The sequence below is a fragment of the Tachypleus tridentatus genome, unplaced genomic scaffold (genome assembly GCF_004210375.1).
Source record: "Tachypleus tridentatus isolate NWPU-2018 unplaced genomic scaffold, ASM421037v1 Hic_cluster_2, whole genome shotgun sequence".
NCBI lineage: Eukaryota > Metazoa > Arthropoda > Merostomata > Xiphosura > Limulidae > Tachypleus > Tachypleus tridentatus.
The window spans coordinates 33030913-33051871 of record NW_027467782.1 but is presented as its reverse complement, the minus strand read 5'-3'; the positions used below and the strand labels follow the sequence as shown (position 1 = coordinate 33051871).

The window sequence follows — 20959 nt, the reverse complement described above, 5'->3', positions numbered from 1 at the left end:
ACTTGTTAGGAAGAACAAGAGACACTCGTGTTAATGTAACACTTTTACAAAGAAGAAGAGAACTCATGTTAATGAAACACTTTTATAAAGAACTATAAAACTCGTGTTAATGAAACACTTGTTAAAAAGAACAAGAAACAATCATGTTAATATAACACTTGTTGTATTGACATCAGTGTCTCTTGTTCTTTGAAACATGTGTTAGATTAACATGATTGTTTCTTATTCTTTATAACAAGTATTACATTAACATGAATGTCTCTTGTTCTTTCTAACAAGTGTTATAATAACAAGATTTCTCTTGTTCTTTGAAACAAGTGTTAGATTAACATGACTGTTTTTTGTTCTTTGCAACAAGTGTTACATTAAGATGAATGTCTCTTGTTCTTTGAAACAAGTGTTAGATTAACATGACTGTTTTTTGTTCTTTGCAACAAGTGTTACATTAAGATTTCTTGTTCTTGCAATGTCTTGTTCTTTGTAACAAGTGTTATATTAAAACGAATTCTCTTGTTTTTTGCAATAAGTATTAACCTAATATTAGTGTCTCTTGTACTTTGTAACAAGTAACATGTTAATACAACACTTGTTACAAAGAACACGACACTCATGTTAATGTAACACTTGCTACAAAGAACAAGAGAAGTCGTGTTAATAGAGCACTTGTAATAAAGAACAAGACATTCCTGTTAATGTAACACTTGTTACAAAAAAACAAAGATACTGTGTTAATCTAACACTTGTTACAAAGAACAAGAGAAACTCGTGTTATTGTAACACTTGTTAGAAAAACAAGAAACAATGATGTTAATATAACACTTGTTTCAAAGAATAAGAGAACTCATGCTAATATAAAACTTGTTACAAAAAGAAGAGACAATCATCTTTATGTTACACTTGTTACAAAGAACAAGAGACTCATGTTTATGTAACACTTGTTACAAAGAACAAGAAACAATCATGTTAATATATCACTTGATACAAAGAACAAGATACAATTATGTTAATGTAACACTTGTTACAAAAAACAAGAAATACTCACGTTATTATAACACTTGTTATAAAGAACAAGAGAACTCGCGTTTACGCAACACTAGTTACAAAAAACAAGAGACACCCATGTTTATGTAACACATGTGACCAAGAACAAGAGACATGTTAATATAACACTTGTTAGGAAGAACAAGAGACACTGTGTTAATGTAACACTTTTACAAAGAACAAGAGAACTCATGTTAATGAAACACTTTTATAAAGAACTATAAAACTCGTGTTATTATAACACTTGTTAGAAAGAACAAGAGACATTCATGTTAATGTAACACTTGTTACAAAGAACAAAATGTCAGTCATAATCTAACACTTGTTTTCAAAGAACAAGAGAAATCTTATTATATAACACTTAGTTACAAAGAACAAGAGACATATCATAATAATGTAACATTCTTGTTACAAAGAACAAAAAACAATCATGTTAATCTAACACATGTTTGAAAGAACAAGAGACACTGATGTCAATACAAGTGTTATATTAACATGATTATTTCTTGTTCTTTTTAACAAGTGTTTCATTAACACGAGTTTTATAGTTCTTTATAAAAGTGTTTCATTAACATGAGTTCTCTTGTTCGTTGTAAAAGTGTTACATTAACACGAGTGTCTCTTGTTCTTCCTAACAAGTGTTATATTAACATGTCTCTTGTTCTTGGTCACATGTGTTACCTAAACATGGGTGTCTCTTGTTTTTTGTAACTAGTGTTGCATAAACGCGAGTTCTCTTGTTCTTTATAACAAGTGTTATAATAACGTGAGTATTTCTTGTTTTTTGTAACAAGTGTTACATTAACACAATTGTATCTTGTTCTTTGTATCAAGTGATATATTAACATGATTGTTTCTTGTTCTTTGTAACAAGTGTTACATTAACATGAGTCTCTTTGTTCTTGTAACAAGTGTAACATAAAGATGATTGTCTCTTCTTTTGTAACAAGTTTTATATTAGCATGAGTTCTCTTATTCTTTGAAACAAGTGTTATATTAACATCATTGTTTCTTGTTTTTTCTAACAAGTTTTACAATAACACGAGTTTCTCTTGTTCTTTGTAACAAGTGTTTGATTAACACGAGTATCTTTGTTTTTTGTAACAAGTGTTACATTAACAGGAATGTCTTGTTCTTTATTACAAGTGCTCTATTAACACGATTCTTTGTTCTTGTAGCAAGTGTTAAATTAACATGAGTGTCGTGTTCTTTTGAACAAGTGTTGTTTTAACATGTTACTTGTTACAAAGTACAAGACTCATTAATGTAACACTTGTTACAAGGAACAAGAGAACTCGTATTAATATAACACTTGTTACAAAGAACTAGGCACTCATGTTAATTTAACAATTGTTACAAAGAACAAGAAAATCATATCAATCTAACACTTGTTACAAAGAACAAGAAAATCATATCAATCTAACACTTCTTACAAAGAACAAGAGACACTAATATTAGGTTAATACTTATTGCAAAGAACAAGAGAAATCGTTTTAATATAACACTTGTTACAAAGAACAAGAGACATTCATCTTAATGTAACACTTGTTGCAAAGAACAAAATAGTCATGTTAATCTAACACTTGTTTCAAAGAACAAGAGAAATCTTATTATAACACTTGTTACAAAGAACAAGAGATATTCATGTTAATGTAACACTTGTTTCAAAGAACAAGAGAAATCTTGTTTATGTAACACATGTGACCAAGAACAAGAGACATGTTAATATAACACTTGTTAGGAAGAACAAGAGACACTCGTGTTAATGTAACACTTTTACAAAGAACAAGAGAACTCGTGTTAATGAAACACTTTTATAAAGAACAAAGAACAAGAAACAATCATGTTAATATAACACTTGTTGTATTGACATCAGTGTCTCTTGTTCTTTGAAACATGTGTTAGATTAACATGACTGTTTTTTGTTCTTTGCAACAAGTGTTACATTAAGATGAATGTCTCTTGTTCTTTGTAACAAGTGTTATATTAAAACGATTTCTCTTGTTCTTTGCAATAAGTATTAACCTAATATTAGTATCTCTTGTTCTTTGTAACAAGAGTAACATTAACATGAGTGTCTCTTTCTGTGTAAAAAGTGTTAAATTATAACGAGTGTGTATTGTTCTTTGTAACAAGTGGCACATTAACACGAGTGTCTCCTGCTTATTGTTCCAAGTTTTCTATTAATGGGTTTTCTTGTTCTTTATAACAAGTATTACACTAACACGAGTTCTCTTGTTCTTTGTAACAAATGTTATATTAACATGATTGTCTTGTTCTTTGTAACACGTGTTATATCAACATGAGTGTCTCTTGTTCTTTGTAACAAGTGTTATATTAATACGAGTTCTCTTGTTCTTTGTAACAAGTGTTACATTAACATGAGTCTTGTACTTTGTAACAAGTGACATGTTAAAACAACACTTGTTCAAAAGAACACGACACTCATGTTAATGTAACACTTGTTACAAAGAAGAAGAGAAACTTATCTTAATGTAACACTTGTTGCAAAGAACAAAATACAGTCATGTTAATCTAATACTTGTTTCAAAGAACAAGAGAAATCTTGTTATTATAACACTTGTTACAAAGAACAAGAGACACTGATGTCAATATAACAAGTGTTACATTAATATTAGTGTCTCATGTTCTTTGTAACAAGGGTTACATAAACACGAGTTCTCTTGTTCTTTGTTACAAGTGCTTCATTAACGTAAGTGTTTCATGTTCTTTGTAACAAGTGTAATATAAACACGAGTTCTCTTGTTCTTTGTAACAAGTATTACAGTAACATGAGTGTCTCTTGCTCTTTGTAAGAAGTGTTATATTAACATGTCTCTTGTTCTTTGTAAAAGTGTTACATAAACATGAATGTCTTTTGTTCTTTGTAACAAATGTTATATTAACATGATTGTCTCTTTGTTTTTGTAGCAACTGTTATATTAACACGACTTCTTGTTCGTTGTAACAAGTGTTTCCATATTTTATATCCAAGAAGCTGCTGTGGTAGTGACATTTTCCAATATTAAGCTACAAGGTAGGTATCTAAAGGTTTTAAGTAAAGCTGTTGATAAACCTGGCAATTTTTATTAGAACTCATAATCAAGTATTCTTTATAAACATAATAAAGGAGAATCAGGATAAATTTAATGCATCACTTAGCTTGCAGCCTGAGCTATTATAAAATTATTGTCAGAAAACAACAAAATTATAAACCCTGTCATTTTGAAACTCCTTTAAAGGTAATGAGCACATTGTTTTTGTAACTTACAAGAGGGTAACAAATTGTAAATAATGGAAAAGTAATTAAAAGTTTTAATGACATTACAAAACCTAAAAAAATGATCAAATGTTTATACACTAATATTTTAGTAGTATTAAAAAGGATAAACAAATTCTTGCTTTTATGATCCTGATGTTATGCACAAGAAACATTTTTACAGGGGCATAAAAACTGTTAATGTTGAGTTCCTTTAAAGTTTTTCACGAGTAAATATCGCTGAAGACAGCGATTGTATAAACTTATGAAAAGTTAACAAATGTTTGAAAATATCTAGATATCATTATTTTAACTAGAATTTTCATGATACCAAAACACTGGATAAACATCTCAACAGGACAATAATCAAATATTATGATTACATAATGCACTAAACTCATACCTCACTAAAAAACAAAATATACAACATGATTACTTCTGTTATGTTTTACCAGATAGGGATGATAATTAACACCTAAAGGCTATAATTACCTAATAAAGCAATGTAGTTAAACCTCACTATTTAATAAAGCATGTATCACAACCACTCAAAAAACATAGCTGATTATGACCAGAAAAAAAAATACATACCAGTAGTGTTAAAATGTGATAAAACATTGTACTGTAGCCAGCTGTGTTTTAATGTACAGAAAACCCACACAATGGCTCTCTATGGAGAGCATACGTCAGCTTCCACTTAATAAATCCACTACCGCTGCTACATAACCAATGAACACATTAGCAAATTTTTTATATGTATGGAGTTTTTCCATTGTCTTGTGACTCCTAAAAATAACACTCAAAACTGATAATGAAAACATAAGGATATGAGATACCTCAGATATATTTTTTTTTCACCTTTAAGAGATTGTAGATTGACCAAATGTTATTATTTTAACTGAATAATAAATATAAAAAGGTTCAGTCATAAAAGTGACATATTCTGATAAATTATAATAACTTTTAAATAGTTGTGTGAAACAAAATGAAGAAAAATTGCAAATATACTTTGAGAATGTAATGTAACAAGCTAGAAACATAAAATCCCTCTGAATGCATTAATTAATATAAAAACTACATGTACTTTGGACTTCAAAGGTTTATTATATGCATTAATGATCTAATGATTTCATTCATATATAATTTCAGTCAGACAATACGGTGAGTGGATGGTAGATAATATTCTAGACATATCAGACAGAATGTGTTTGTTTTGTTATAGCAAAGCAACAACGGCTATCTGCTGTGTCTACCAAAAGGAACCAAAACCCTGACTTTAACATTATAAATTCAAACACTAACCTCTGTTCTACTAGGGAACAGACAATGAACACTTGTATAACAGTTGTTATGGAGTGAATACCTTTCTAAGTTAACATTTACAAACTTCATATTATAAAAACTGTTGTTATAACAAACTACTGACATCAATAGTATTCCAACCACTACTGTAGTTGTTGTATGCCAGAGAGCCTTATAAGCTGTTAAATGCAATGGTACCCCACATCAAAATCTTATATCAAGGTTAAAATAGCCTTCTTGTTTTCAAATTATAAATTTCTCTAAAAAACACGATTCCTAATTCTTTTAGCTTTTTTCACCTCAATCAAATACATTAAACTACTGAAGGTTTTTCAATGTGTGTAAATAATCATACTTAAATAATTTTAAACCTTTACACCACTATTATTTTCTAATGGGATTCAAAACATATAGTCTTCAAAAAAAGAAACGCAAAAGGCAGAATATAAGACATATTGTTAACAAGTTTATTCCGGTAGTTCTGTGTGACATGTGTGAAACTTTGCACAGTCACTGCTGAACATCCAAAGTCTGCAAAGGCGAAGTCCGTAAGATTCTCGAATGTGCAAAAGGACTGTTGAAGCAGTAGACGTCGCAGTGGTGGTCCTATCCCGAAGGTGACGTAACCGATGTAGTGATCCTGTAGCGGGCGCGGTCACACGAGGTCTGCCAGATCGTGGACGGTCACGAGTTGATCCATGTTGTTGGTGACGATTCCATAGCCTTGTGATGGTGCTATATTAATATAATAAAATAAATAAATTATATATTCAAACATCTAATACCGCCTCTACATTCCGATACTCAGGTAGCTTTCGGTCAGTTACCTCTTCTTTGTGAACCTGACAATGACCGAAGAAGGTCGAAACGTTGTTCGCTTCTATGTAAAATATTTTCAACCCAAACGAGCCGTTTTGCAGATCTCTCAAACAAATTTATTGATACGCATGCGTTTTGGCGAAAATCCGATGTTTTCCTCCGTTTTCAAAGTGCACAACTTTTATTGTCATTTTGGTCTGACAATCAGTGCCTTAACACGTAACATCACATACTCTGAGCTTGTAACGTTATTACACATATTTCTCTTTAAAATAACAAAAATATCCCTTTGCCTTTTCTTTTTTTAAAGAGTATATTTATATATGGTGCCTTTGTTGTTAATATTTGCAATAATTTTATCAAGATACAAATAATAGTTGATACTATGGAATAAGAACCAGAATTTTATTTGATTAAGTAAGTGGTTCAAAAGTTGTATGAAGTTTAAAGTTAGGCAATTGAAAACAGATGTTTCATTTCAAAGAGAATAACTGATATTTACCAGTAAGACAGGAGCATTATGCAGTGAAAACAATATTTTATTGTTAAAAGGCTCCATTACCTACAAAGATTCATCAGAAATCCATCATCATATCATATTATTTACAATAGGAAAATAATTAAATGTTCAAAAAAATACCTTCAAAATTATGTGAGAGTGTAGATGTTATCTTGTGTAATCATAGATAACTCAAATGATAAAAATATTACACTTAAAATATCTTTAAAAATTATTTTATAAACTGCTATAGTTTATGACTGTATATATACATATATGAAGTATAGTCAGTATATACGTATTTTTTATCAAATTAGCACTAAAATGGTGAAAATGTTTTTATATTACATTTCTATAAAATGTGCAAATATTTGAAATTTACGTAATAACATTTTATTGTGAAAATTATTTGTATTTTATCCAAAAAAATCACAAGCATAAGCAAAATAAGTAACTGAACAATTTAAAAATGTTTTCATCTTCAGTAATATTAGACCCTTTGGCTCCCTGTTAATGGCCAGTGATCCCACAAGAATATATATGTGTGTGTATGAAATTTCCAAGAATGCTTCAAATGAATGTCCTAAATGAGTTGTATTATATGCTACAACAGCAGTTTCTTTGATACTATATTATCAATCAAAGACAAAAGCTTTAAGAATTAACATTTTTCACTTAATCTGCTAAGTGTATTACGTCTATTATTAATACTCTTAGGTAACATTTGAGGACTTAACTGACACCTAATAAAATTCAATTTAGATGTTAGAAAATTGCTCATACTGATGTCCAAGCCCCTAATGGCACAGCGGTATGTCTGCAGACTCACACCACTAAAATCTGGGTTTCGATGCCCCTGGTGGACAGAGCACAGATAGCCCATTGTGCAGCTTTGTGCTTAATTCTAAACAAACAAACTGATGTCCAACAAATATTCGAAATTTTGAATAACTTACAAGTTATTGTGTCACAAAATATTGTGAACTCAGATAATAAATGAGCCATTTATCCCAGTCTCATACACACTTTGAAGAACTTTAAATTGTATTTGCAATAATTAACTTACAACTACCTCTACTACTAGTTTTGAGTTTGATCAGCATCCAACATTGAATTTTAGCTTTACACATTTCATGGGTGTGAGCGCTAGTTCTAAAACTAATGCAATATCAAAAATTACAGATTAAAATCATATTAATTACTTATCTTTTCTGTTCCCTTTGTTGTGAATTCTGAATGTATTTGTGTATAAAATTATATTTTAAAGCTATAGTTTTAGTTTTATTCAAAGAGAAAATATATGATAACTTTACATAAGGTAAGTAAGCTTATACAGTTTAAAGATGGGTTGAATTGATAACAAATCTTATTAAAAGTTTAACATGATAATGAATGTATAGTGTTTGGAAAAAGTTTTGTCATCATCAGGTTTAATAATATACCTATACACTGAAATGTATATTGTATGAAGCAAAGAGGTTGCATAACTTGAGATTGCTTAAAGCATAATAAAGTTATTTGGTTGATGCTCTGTTTATAGTTACTGTTTTACTTTTAATAAACACAATTAATGTTGTCCTTTGCATAATTTTTGCTTCTTTCATAAGTACTCTTAACTGGTGGTAATAAATACAAACTGTAGATGTTTAAATCCTTAAACAGAACTAATTTACAAAAATTGTAAACTTGTTAAGCATTTTTAAGAAGAAACCCCCCACTAAAAAAGTAAGTTCTAATACAGAAAATCAAGATTTTCTAACTTGTTTACAATACCACTTAGATGGAAAGTACATAAGTTATAAAATATTTCTATTTAATGTTGTTTTTAAGCATTAAACACACAGAAAATACATTTTTGTCATTTAAAAACTTGACAGTCAGACATGTACAGATCATATATAAATTTGTAACTGTAAAAGGTGATGCATTTGGTTTGTTCTCTCAAAACATCTCAGTGATGGTATACTTAACATGTGATGAAACTTGTGGTTACCATGAAACACATTCATCTATTTAAAAAAACTGATACTGACACTCATAATGTATAAATATTAAAAACAGACTTATTTGTGAGCTTTCTGATATTTTAGTTATTAAACTTTCTATATTCCAGTTGGTAACAAAATATTTTGTTGTTATCCCATTTCACAGTGTCAGGATGGCATCTGCATAGTGCTTGATATTGGTGGTGTTGCACAGCATCATCCTTATCATACAGTTGAATGTTTCTGCAGAGTTGACTTGGCACCTGCTGAAATTGGTAAATCCATCTAGTATTAAAAATGCTGTCTTCTGTAAATCCTGTCTTCATTAGGATTTGGCAATAACCTTTACTGAGGTTGATCTTTGAAGAGAACCTGACCTTATAATTTCTAGGTTGTCCATAGTTTCAGAGTTGAACTTCATCACAAGATTCAGCTTTTGGAAATTTATTTAGAAACAGTTAACCTATCTCTAATTTTTGTGATTAAAACTGGTAAATGGTAGGCTAAATTTGAAGGCTTAACACCCAGCTTCCAACATTGCCTCAGCTTCCTGCTTTGTAAGGTACAGTGGAGCCATTAAACCGCAAATTGCTTAAGCCGCTGTAGCAAGTCTTGTCCCAGAATTTTGATGTATTAAATCTACTACCTGGCTTTCTAAAGTTTTCACACTCTCCTTGTCGCTGACACTGACATGACGAATATGAGCGAGGATTATCGCCACCACCACTAATTTAAGAAAGTGCAAAAACGTGGCTTACAAATTTAATCCTGGCTTTATAACTTCAAGGAGATATTTAAAAAGGATTTGCTTTAATTTGGGAAATAACTAGAATATATTACAGTAGAAATTGACCGTTAATCTACCTTATCCGCTCTGTATGCCAGCTTTATGGAGGCTGCCATTGTTACCGAATCACACCTCTCCATACATTAAACTTAATCCGCTGTAAATCCGTGAAAAAAGTGATCAATAATTAAAGTATTATTTTAAATTCGATAATCCAATATTTTATGGAATTGTATAAATATTAGCCACACACCCAATAGACATCACTTCAGTTTCTGAGCTGTTGGCGACTTCGCTTTTCAGTCACAAAGGTTTAATCCAAGGACCTATTAAGCCGTGGTTAACAAGGTTGACTCCCCAAATACTGCATCTTAACGGCACTCCACTGTATTTCATTGCATAAGGTATCTGAAAGGGCTTCACTTTAGCTGGATACCATGTTGTTGTGTTGCACAAGGCCTATCTTTCCTGATGATGACAAAACTTTTTCCAAACACTATACATTCATTATCATGTTAAACTTTTAATAAGATTTGTTATCAGTTCAACCCATCTTTAAACTGTATAAGCTTACTTACCTTATGCAAAGTTATCATACATTTCCTCTTTGAATAAAATTTCTTTAGCTTTAAAATATAATTTTATACACAAATACATTCAGAATTCACAACAAAAGAAACTTTACAAAGCTATAAAAAACAACCTATATTTTAACTTTATCAACACATGATAGTCTATGTGCTATATCCAAGTACATTTAAACTTTCTCAACAACTGTTATCATAGCAAGAATAGTTTCTCTTTCTTTCTTTTATGAAGAGGGGGTCCAATTAGACTTCTAGTGGTTTAATTAATAAGTGTACATCACATTCATTGTTTTTATTATTTATACCTGTGTTACAAGTCATTAGTGATAAAATTAATTAGAAAGTCCATTATTATTAGTTCATATAGGTTGTAATGAACAATTTAAAATCTATATCTTTATTTCTACTAATGTGATCAATTGGAAAATAAAAACAAACATTTTAAACTTTAATTGAAATAAATTATTATATTTTGAAAGGAAAACCATGTCTACACCTCTATTCACATTTTAGTGTTTGCAAACATGAGTTTGTTTTCAATTCTTTTTTGTCACTTGCATTTTTACTTATTTTGATATCAACAGTACTAAAACACTTGTGACATTATAACTTTCAAACAATGAAAACAGATTTTAAAGTAGGCATATGTTACAAGAGCTACAAGTGTCATAAATATAAGGGCTACAAATGATGTAAGAAATAATAACCATAAATTTTTTTCAAAATTTTGGTTAAAATAAAGTTTTTTTATTACCATTTAGATAAAAAAGGTAATTTTTTTCTAACTTCATTACCAAAATGTCTGGTGCAGACAGCCTAGTTGCTTTGCACCATGAAATGCCAAGCTAACCAACCAACAATGAAAATGTCTAAATCCTCCACTGTGCATTATAAATTCAGAAAATAATGCTAACTTTATTAAAAACAAATCTCCATAAAGTCTAGAATACATGCACACTGTTAATTTCTGGAAAAAAGCCAAGGCCTGATAATTTACCAGGGAAACATTCAGTTGATGTTCATATTATTGTATTCATAAGTTAATGGCTGAATCTACACCTGACTGTTACAGATTCAAAATAAAGTAAATTCAAATAAATAATAATAAAGGTAATTAATAGACCAATCAAACAGATATTGAAACCTAATATTTATTTTCAATACTATTGACTGTTTTCCTAATTAAATGAATGGGGGGAAATGGAGGGAGGAGTTAAGACCCCACAGATAAAAAACATTAAATGATACAGGTATTACATTAAAAAAGAAGAGCTAGAAGGGATGGGGTTTCAACTCCCTTGATCTCTACCTTAAATTAATGTCTATTTAAATATAATATTAAACAATATTATTATTAATCTCTGAAAATGTGCATAAAGTTTACCCCGATGGATCCATTCACCTCACCTGCATTCTCTTATACAAAACAGAAGAATAAAGTTATTAACTACTAAAAATATGAATGACTGGACCACTTAGGTTCCTGCCCTAGATCTGCTCATGCTTATACAACCTTAAATAATAGTGATACAATTGTAATGTACAAACATTACACAGTGTTGAGAAAAAATCAAAATACAATAAATTTACACCTTATTATTAAAATAGCCAGAAAGCTGACAGTCAATGGTTCAAAATTGGTGCAGTGATAGATAGCTTCTGTAGCTTTGCAGTAACAATGACAGGAATAGTAAATTTAATGGAAATGGAAGTCGTAAAGCATCCCCACACCTGCCTCTTATGTAAGTTTGTACCTAACAAATATTTTGATCATCTGATATTTGGAATAACTAGAAACATTAATTTCAATTAGTTTATTATTAACATGACAACTGATTCAATCATAATTTTGATTAATTGCTAAAATAATTATTACAAACACTTATTTTGATTGGTTAAATGATTCAGTTCTTCTGTAAGCAGATGCACGTTAACATCACATTAGTAAAGAAATCACAAGTTTTACTAATGAAGAAAATTAAAGTTAAAATGAAAACATTTTACAACATACAATACATAATGCAAGACATGAACTAGTAAATGTTGTTACTATTATATGGATGCAGGCAGTGTGTATGGGTGAGAAGTTTCACTGATCTCTCAGTTCCCACTAAAGTGAATACAAACAAGTTTGATCCATAGTTCACATCCCCACAAAGATAGAATACATTTAACTGCAAGAAATATGAGGTGAAGAACATGTGAACTGCTTGCTCCAAACCTGAAAAGGAGAAGGCTAGGCCCAAATGAGGTTGAAAAGAAGAAAACTACCCAAATGAATGGGTTATTGAGAGGAGTTAAGAATGGATTTCCCCACTGTCATGAGGAATCCTCCCCCTATTGTATCTTGTAGAATCAGTGGAGTGTGGTCTATGGACTGTGAATGAGCAGAAGCAAACATTATCTAGTTATTCATAGAGAGAAGAGCACAAATTATCATAGAGTGAAAAGAATTGAGGTTTGTCCAAACAAACAGGAAAGTCCTGAAATGGAAAACATGATATAGGCAATGAAGTGGACACTGTGGGAAGAATTTTAAATTGTGGATTATGAAGAGAAAATGGTTTAGCACATGATTAACAATTTTGAAAAATAAAATAATTATATGTTACTAGTAGTAATAATTGTAACTTACAAATAATCTAGGCTAAACATACCTAGTTAAATTACTAATAATGAACTAACAAAGCCATGAAATCTGTTGAGACCACAAAGTATGTAAGATTAATGTACTTGCAAAGTGATTAAATGTATCTAGTAATAACACAATTAATAATCAACATCTCATTTACAATTCATTTAAAATAACTTAGGTGAATAAAGACATATAAATATTTAACTTACCAAAATCCATACATTAATGACATGAAATACTCAATTCTCCCATGTGTAAATAAGAGTAAAGCCACACAAATGACATCTGAGTCACAACTACCATAGGTATATCAACCAGATTTGAAGTGTGGTAAAGTTTATCAACATGTACCGTCCCCTGGTAGAACTGGTATCAACAGAAACAAAAGTATGAGAAGAGCAATTCTCTCCCAAAACAAACAACTTGGAAGCATGAAAAGTAGTGGAAAACTAAAACTCTTGAAATGGTGTGGAATATGACAGGCTAAAATAAAAAGTGTTAAAAACAAAGAAAAACAGACTCCAAATGTCTTCTTATTGATTACATTCTTACTCAGAAACATTGTTTTACTGAAAAGAAGAAGAAATCAGTGGCTAAACCCATGAATCTAATTTCCTTAGAATTAGTCTGTATATAACGTTGAATTAAATTCCTGGAAAATCTTACCAGTAGCATGTTTAGCTATAATGGGAATTTCTATAGTCAATACACTGATCATATATTACTGCAGCAGTAATTTGGTTTGTCAACATATTAGATACCCAGAGCTTTCATAAATGTGAACAAGTGACCTCAATGTAAGGCTCAGGAAAAAGAGGAAAATACCAAAGACAGGAATTTTGTTTCTTTTGTTGTTGTGGTTTTACTTCTGAAAATATTTTTGACTATTTGAAAGCTGCAGGAATATTCTTCTATGATATCATATGTTTATTCTGGTTTATCAAGTGCAGTATGCAATAATTGATTGAAATCCAAATTATTTATTAGATAAAAATTCATCTTGACCAAAAAAATATAGAATTTAAACTTTTATATTTGAAATGAAAGATATAAACCCTTAACAGAATTAGATTTATCTACATTAATTTTTAAAAAGGTACAACTGAAGATTGTCATTTAAACTCTTAAAATGCTTCAGTAGTCTAACACTAATAATGCAAACACAGAAAACCATACAGTTGATTTAAAAAACCTTTATACTTTACATTTTTTAGTAGATAATAGATACATAGATAAAAAATAAACTACATTACCTTCATCTCTCAAGTCTACATAAATACTCTTCTTTTCACTCTTATTTTCAACATCATCGTGGGAAAACTTGCATTTGTCACCTTTCTTACACTGTCCTTACTTATAAAACATACAGTACAGATTTAGGATCAGTTCCTGAAATTAAAATAGTTATATCACCTTTCTGCAAGAGATGAATATAACTGAACTGTAGCCTTGTTGAGAGTAACAAGATAAAACACTTCAATGCTGTGGTATGTGATTTACATTAAACAGACTTTTATCACTTGTTTTGATTCACCCTAAGAATATCAGTGACCTAACTATTGAAAAACACACAAAAATTATGAAAACTCATTTAATATTAAAGATAGTTATGTACAGTATAATAATTCATGCTTTTAGTTAATATGTACACAATACTTGTACCACACACTTGTTACATAAGTTGTTTTAATTTTTAAAGTTATAAAACAGATAAAAAATGTACCAACATGCATTTTAAGATGTATAAAAATAACATTCATTAAAGTTACAGTAATATAATAGCTTATGCTTTTGTTTTGAATGAGTTTTAGCTACGTAAATAATGTCATTGTACTTATAAAGCCAATTATTGTTGGTTAGTCACAATTATCTACCTGATTTATGTCTCTGCTAAGTGTTATAACTACAGAACTCATATGGAATAAAACTGTATTTCTTTCCAACCAATCTCGAAAGAAAATATTTAACTCTCACTGATAAAGAATAAATATTTATAATTACAAGTTATACATTAGTACAATTTTAGTGCCAGACCTTAAAAAAATAATGAAAAATAAATATTTAGAACTTTAAATGGGTGAAATTGTAAACCTGATGTTCCACACTTTAGAAATTCTTTATATATGACTAATGCTAAAAAATCCTCACTTATGTCAGGGAAATGTATCTCTAAAAGTAGAAAGCAAAGAGGTTCCATCTTTAAACACATTTAAGACTACATGTCAAGAGCAATATTAATATGGTAGAATACATCATGATGTATTTCAGTTTCTATATAATACATAAGGTATAAAACCATAATAATTCTGGAAAGTATTTTAACTTTTCTTGAATAACTCAGTTTGAAAGATTCAACTTATGTTATTTGCTATTTCTAAAAAATAATATCTTAAAATCCTTTATCACCAACTTAGACAGCCAGATCATTGATGTATCCAAAGATAATCTGTATTAATAACATTTTATGTAGTAATTTTAAAAGTCTTCAGTTAACTATAAAATCCTATGTTTTTAGTACTATTAAACCTCACATTGACATATTCTCCTGCTCATTTTACACCACTTCAAAACAAGCAAAAGCAACACTAGAAAAAAAAAGAAAAATCTTTGTATTTATATGTTTACAAAAACATGCCATATCAACATGTAGGGAGAGGTTAAGTGATTAACAATATATCACATATTTCATGATGACGAGAAACCAACTTGAAGTAAAAATGTATTTCAGGACAACTGTTGCAAACTCCTTCTTTGTTAATCTGGAGATGACCTAAGAAGGTCAAAACATTGTTCTCAATTTTGTTTTGGTATCACCAGTTGTCCTAAGATACATATCACATACTTGTTATGTTACTGGAAAGTGATACAACAATGGGAATATACAAATTTCAGAATTTCCTGCTCACACTCTCTATTGAATTACATAGAAATAACTTATGAGAAAGCTAGTCTAATCTAGCATTTGTATTAGGTAAAATTAAAATAATAAACCTTTACACTCCATACAAAAATTATACTGCACAACAATTTTTTTGAAATTTTTTGCTTCCTGAAAAGGTTTTGCTGATTGTGGCAGGTATCTGGTGGGAATGCACAAATATAGTTTTGGTTTTGCTTCATCAGTAGAAACTTTGAGAAATAGTCAGTTAACTGTTTACTGGCAATAACTTATTTAATTGTGTTTATGTTTGTAATACACTATTAAGTTCAACATAATTAAAAGTGTTTTGCTCCTGATTTTTTGTTTGTATTCAATGTCCAGTGCATCACGTTCCAGTGTTCAAGAGTAGTCAGCAAGCATTGACAAATTCCAGTTGCCCTGATATTGTTTTCCCATTGTAGCAAAACTGAAGATTTCAATGAAATTATACGTAATGGGCAAATGTGGACGTGATTTTCATGATCAGCAGCCAAACATCTATAAGGAACACCCAACAGTGTTCAAGAAGCAAAAACTTTGTTGTGCAGTGTTATCTAACATTAACTTCATTCTCCACAAGCAAGGAAAGGTGACAGAAAAAAACCTATTTCTTAATATAAAGAGTAGTATTTTACCTTTCTCATCTTTCTGTGTTGTTACAGATTTTAATGTCAAGTTCAGGTCCTCAATTTCCTTCTTTTTCTTCCTACTTGTTGATCTACCTAAGGTAATGTGAGTAGAGGGTGATTACTCTTATATTACCAACAATTTGTTTGAACCTTTGTATCAATAACTTTAATAAACATGGCATACTATTTCACTGATTAAGTAAACAAATTATGCATTACAAAGATAATTAGAGTTTTAAAATATTCAAAACATATTATGTAATAAATGTTCATTAAAAATAAAGAAAATGTGACAGCTGTTAAGATGAAAATTACACTTTATGAATTTGACATTAATGTGGTACTTATAAGATAACTATATGGAAGTATTATTTTACACAGCCTTTCATACTGTTTTTCTTCATACTTTTCTACAGACAATGTTGATGATAATTATGAAATTACAAAGTGTTAAAGACATGTTAAAAGGTCAACAGAAAATTCTGCAGTTTCAAACACTGGTAAAAGTTAAGGTAGCCTTGGATACCTTGTTTGACTAATATTTTGAATGCTAATGCACTGTCTTCTCATAAGTTTATAAGAACTGACCACACCTTTTCAGCATGATATTAAAGCAGTAAAATGAAGTAAATAACACCCAGAATTTGCCTTTATCAGACCCAACTTAAATTCATCTGATCTATTTAGGATGTGTGTGTGTTGGTGTGCATCACCACTGAATATACCCCAAATCAGTCATTTTCTGACCTCAACAAAGTATTTGGTTATTTCAAAATCAGATTTGATACACTAGCCAAAGAATACTATAAAAAACAGAAACAAGAAACAGTCTCATCTTTACCTGACACACCATCTCATGTGCACCAGACAAAACAATATCACCAAACAAGAAGCATCACAATGTAATTGAAAAAACAATTAGTCAACATGACTGTAATCCATCATTACTACACAACCTGTGTGAGGAAATTAGTTACTCACACAATCAGCAGAACTTCACAAGTAGCATGGAAATTTCTAAGGCAGACATAAAGACAGCTTTCTGTGCAAGACGTGAACTGCCTCTAAAAAAGATTAATTTTGATTACTGAATATTGAAGATGGTAATAATTGGACACACAAGTTGATTATTTTCATAAAATTAATTGATTACTTTGCATGAAACTAACTCATGTATCAATTCTCATTCTGATTAAGAAATTTTGAAATTTAACCATGAATTTTGCAACAAGTTATTTTATGGTCTGGCCTAAAGCTAAGCAATGTAAATCTAATTCAGATAGTCAAAGTGAGAGAAAAATAGTGCCTCCATCAACACAGATAACAATTTATTTTAGTTTCTGTTCATATACATTAAAATTACAAATGGTTGATATAAATAAATCAACTTTTTTTAGACTGTTTGCAAATTTTAACACTGCTTCCACAGGCCAGACACCCAGGATTTGTGCTGAATGGCTATCCTTAATAAATAAAATCATTCTAGAATGAGCTAAAACTCACTTTTAGAGTTTTCTGGTTGAACAAAAATCTCCTACAAAGTTTTATGAAAAAAATATGCAGATTTAGTAATGCTATTGAAAGTTTTTGACTCCCATAGTACACAGTAGTAAACTTGGAAGATGTGTATGTTATGTTATTAACTATTTGTTCTCATTCTTGCTTTTTGTTTTCAGAGTAGGTACAAAGGCCATGACCTTCACATCAGTGGGATAATTCTCATCTAGCTATTTCAAAAGTTTGTTCTTCAATCTATCTTTCATTTCTTTAAACATCATTGACTAGAATATCAGTGCAAATATAACTTTTCTGGCAAAACTTGTTGCACATTATTGGCATATGAGAATAGTTTTGTATCATCAGATTTAATTGTATTTCCAGTCATGTTCATAAGATCATCTGGATCTCCTGGAAGTAATGTAGTACTAAAAATCCTTAATCCTGCCATGCAGAATGCAAGCAATCAACTGTTCTTTCAAGAGCACTGAAACTTGATGCTTTTCATCGAGCTTCTTGATTTGGAAAGTTTAATGTTGTTGTGCATTCAATACCAAATTGAATCGGCATTGCTCCTGTGCCATGTTGAAATACCACAACGTCTTGCTTTTACACTTCAATTTTTGGATTATCTGCATCATTCATTCAGTGTCACAAACTCCATGGGATCCTCAGAAGTTCTGCTAGACATTTCATCTTCATCACTCTCCAGTGGAATAGATGAATCAGTCCTTTATTTTCTTTCTTCATACTTTTAAATTACCTTGCAGTTCTTTCACACCTGTTTTTTATGCAATTTTGACCTCTAAGTCTGAACCATTACATCTACACTGTCACTTTGAACTTACAAGTCACTTTCTTCTTTTCCTGTATCAATGTTACTTTATCAATACAGGATCAGCACACTTAATCACTGAATGTTGTAGCATGTTGACATCTGTTTTGTGGCCAGCTGTAGATCAAATTTTCACAAAGTGTGCAACAGTTATCTGTATTTTGGCCAATCAGGTTTTGGTAAAGGTATCAACCAATTAACTAAAGATCCGAAGTGACTGCAAAGTGCAATTATCTACCCATGCTGTTTTTGGTCTTGTATCTGAATTTGATTTAATGAAAAACTATTTAATATTATAAAAACTAGTTTTTCATAGTTTAAAACTTGCACATAAAGAGTCATTAATACAATTAAGTTATAAAGAGAAGTACTTGCCCTGTTAAGTGCTCTTGAAGCTTTACTAGTTGCTTCACGTGTACAAGTGACAGTAAGAATAAAACCATAATAACCTGTAGGACTCACTCAACCACTAGAAATACCTTTTTCTGATTACAATAGAGCCACAATTCAAAGCACGTTTTTCACCATTGCCTTTAAAGTCTAAAAATTGTAAATTTACAATTTATGTAGTCCCAACTTATAAGTTATATACTAATAATTTCATTTTAAAATGTTGTCCAAATCTACTTACATAATTCGGCAGACACTACTTGTAATGAGAATGAACAATTATTAATTATGTGGTTAACTAACTCGTTTTCGTATTAACCCTCACAGACCAGCATTAGGCTTAGCAGCTACGATAAATTCAAGTTACAGTACATTTTTACAAGTACAAATATTGCACTGGTTAATATTTACAATGTCCTTGTACACGACAATAAAATTTAAATATGTTTCACTTTTTTCTTCTTGTAAATTTTCTTTTCTGATTCGTTTGATTTTTCCTTGGGGTGATCACTTCACATAAATAAATCTATAAACATTTTACTGCATCATATCTTTAACCCCAACGTATTGAATGCAATATTTTGCTTGCAAATTGTCAGTGACCCGTAGTAAGCTACATGTGTTATCGAATTTACCCTACAATTCCAAAAGTGCCAAGCGAATCTGCAAGAAAATTCTCGTCATATTAAGAATATTAAAAAGCTTACGTATGCTTATATTCTTGTCATTGTTAGTAGAATAGAATATTTTGTAATTCTAGCAGTATTATGAGGTTAAAAGGTGACAAATAGGACTTGGATGATATCACAATAGTTGTCTCCAGATCCTAAGGTAAGTAATTAATGTGATTGTATTCTGTAATGTTTAATATTGCATTAGTACTAAAACTGGCGCCATGCCCACGAAGGTCCGGCATGGCCTAGCTGTGAAGGCGGTGGACTCGTAATCCGAGGGTCGCTGGTTCGTCAAGGCCGTCAGCGCTAAACATGCTCGCCTCCCAGCCGTGGGGTGTATAATGTTACGTCAATCCCACTATTCGTTGGTAAAGAGTAGCCCAAGAGTTGGCGGTGGGTGGTGATGACTAGCTGCCTTCCCTCTAGTCTTACACTGCTAAATTAGGGACGGCTAGCACAGATAGCCCCTCGAGTAGCTTTGTGCTAAATTCAAACAAACAAACAAATGCCCACTAAATGTGTAAAGCTAAAATTCTAACGCCGGATGTTGATCAAAGCTGGTAGTAGCGGTAGTTGTGAGTTTATTATTGCAATTACAAACTATAAATTAAAGTACTTCAAAGTGTATATGAGATTGGGATAAATGGCTCATTTATTATTTGAGTTCATATTGTTTTGTGATACAATAACTTGTAAGTTACTCAAAATTTCTGAATAGAAAGACTTACATTTTCAAAGCAGTATAGTTTTGTAATAAACTTTTCAAATTCCGAGTGAAAATTGTTGATATCAGTTTGTTTGTTTGTTCAGAATTAAGCACAAAGCTGCACAATGGCTATCTGTGCTCTGCCTACCATGGGCTTCGAAACCCTGGTTTTAGTGGTGTGAGCCTGCAAACAAACCGCTGTACCATTTGAGGCTTGGACATCAGTATGAGCACCTTTCTAAAATCTAAATTGTATTTCATTAGGTGTCAATTAAGTCCTAAAACGTAACCTTAAGAATATTAACAATAGAAATAATACATTTAGCAGATTAAGAATAAAATATTAGTTCTTAAAGCTATAGTCTTTGATTGACAATGTAGTACCAAAGAAACT

General features: G+C 30.6%; 2 long non-coding RNA genes across 2 annotated transcripts; both read right to left on the bottom strand.

Annotated features, from left to right (window-relative positions):
• Positions 1-6253: 6253 nt before the first annotated feature.
• On the bottom strand, positions 6254-19734 carry LOC143242684 (uncharacterized). Its single transcript, XR_013023141.1, has 4 exons — positions 19427-19734; positions 16470-16556; positions 14168-14267; positions 6254-6337 (listed from the first exon to the last, which is right to left on the bottom strand). It is a non-coding gene; the product is annotated as an uncharacterized LOC143242684 (long non-coding RNA).
• LOC143242685 (uncharacterized) lies at positions 8717-13261 on the bottom strand. Its single transcript, XR_013023142.1, has 2 exons — positions 13124-13261; positions 8717-9171 (listed from the first exon to the last, which is right to left on the bottom strand). It is a non-coding gene; the product is annotated as an uncharacterized LOC143242685 (long non-coding RNA).
• Positions 19735-20959: the final 1225 nt, after the last annotated feature.